The 1,859-nt window shown below is 37.7% G+C and overlaps 1 pseudogene; it reads left to right on the top strand.

The window, feature by feature from the left end:
• Window positions 1-564: 564 nt before the first annotated feature.
• LOC144457351 (U6atac minor spliceosomal RNA) lies at window positions 565-683 on the top strand (annotated as a pseudogene).
• The last annotated feature ends 1,176 nt before the right edge of the window (window positions 684-1,859 follow it).

Here is a 1,859-nt window from a genome sequence, read left to right as displayed (position 1 = left end):
CGAAGAAGATCAATGACATCACAGGGTTATATTTTCACTTGTGTGTGAATTGACTGTAAGTGGAACAGAATTGCTTGAAATCATTAGCCTCACTCTTTCTTCCAGATTCATTGAAGTCCAATGGACAGAAAAAAATCAAGAAGAATGGCAATGGCACAGGATTTAGTGGATGGCTTTGGCATCCTCTATGTCTGACCGATCTCTTAGTGCTCAAAAGCTACTGTTTCAATGGCCTTTATGGCCATTGGAATAAATTGTTTTCATTTACCCATTCTGTTGGGAGAAGACTGCATTTGCTTGGGGTAGACATCCCCATAACTCAGTGATGGGTCTGAGGTCTGTTAGTTACTCTCAACCTATTTTAGCCCATTTGCCAAGACAATTTTACCAGGAGGGGGCTCTTGCATATGCTACAGCTTTGTGTAGACACTGGTAAGAGTTGGGTGACATGTAGTAATCAGTGGTGGATGAGAGGCCCTGAAAAGAGCTTGGAAAACCCTCATACCAGAGGTGCTAGACCTCCTGAACACCTCATACACTCTTTTATTCTCTTATTGTGTTATGGTGTTGTGTGACATGAGAGGTTACCATTCCCGTTAATAAGGATAGAAGAGGTCTTAATGGTCTTTACAGCACATATATGGTTAAGGCATTGCCACCTATTGGGTGCTATCTAAACATATCCAGCCTCTTAAAATTCTCTTCTAACTATTAGGGCAGCTCATCACAATGCAGGTTTCACCTCTCTTTTAGTAATTTTGTATTCTCTTCTTTCGAATCCAAAAAGTATACTTCTTGGCAGGGAAAATAGAGGAAAAATAAAAGTTAGTTGGTTCTACCTTTTTTTTTTAATCCTAATTGTCATTTTCCCATCTTCTCATAGGATTATATGGTAGAACTGTTCAATTTTATCTTCCTCTATACCGAAAAAAGATCACAACGGTCATAGGGTCAAAGCTCTTAATTTTATAGATAAAGGAACTGAGACTTGGGAAGATTAAGTGACTTATTAAAGGTTATAAAAGTAATGAGCATCAGAGGCTAAATTTGAATGTGGTCCTTTGACTTTTCACTACACTGTTCATTCCTTCTTTTATTTTCCCTTTAAACTCTGGCACCAGGATTATGAAATTTGGGTATTTTCAATGATGAGATGAGCCAAATAGCTTGTGTACTTACCTTGTGCTATGCAGAAAAGTCATGGTTTTTGTTTTGAAGTCAGCAGAAGACTAAAACTGAAGATCCCAAAAGGGAAAATAATTACAAGAAAATAAAACATTTGTATAGTGTTATAACATTTTCGAAGCATTCTACATACATTGTCCTATAAGACCTTGTGAAGTACATGTTACTATTCTTATCTCTACTTTACAGATGATGAAACTGACCCTGAGAGTGGTTAAATGATTTTTTTCTAGTGTCCATGTTCTGAGGTAGGATTTGAACTCAGATTTTCCTGAATCAACCTTCAACCCACCTAGAACCCTTCAATATGAAATTTTGTTCCATTAAACTAGCATTTCTACTAAAGCCTTACTGTAGCTCTCCCTTGTGATACTAAGGTAATCTTGGATTCTTGTAGGCTCTGTCTGGAGAGAATAAACTATTAGGACCTAACAAATAGAAAGTTTGAGTAGTGGCCTGGTAGTGAACTTTATAACTATTGACTGATGACCAGTCTAGCTAGATACAGATTAGTTCTTTGACAGAAGGTTGGCTAGAAAGGTGTGTGCATGTGTGTGTGCTGGGTTGGGTGGAGCATAGGGGCTCTTGGTTATTGGTTATAAGTACATAGGGCTTAAGGCCCATGTCAGTAGAAGAAGTATTCATACTGATAAAATAATAAGCACTTAAAGTAG

The sequence above is a fragment of the Phascolarctos cinereus genome, unplaced genomic scaffold (assembly GCF_003287225.1).
Source record: "Phascolarctos cinereus isolate Bilbo 61053 unplaced genomic scaffold, phaCin_HiC Scaffold_4;HRSCAF=312, whole genome shotgun sequence".
Classification (NCBI taxonomy): domain Eukaryota; kingdom Metazoa; phylum Chordata; class Mammalia; order Diprotodontia; family Phascolarctidae; genus Phascolarctos; species Phascolarctos cinereus.
The sequence above is the reverse complement of the archived record's forward strand: the minus strand, read 5'-3'. Positions and strand labels throughout refer to the sequence as shown.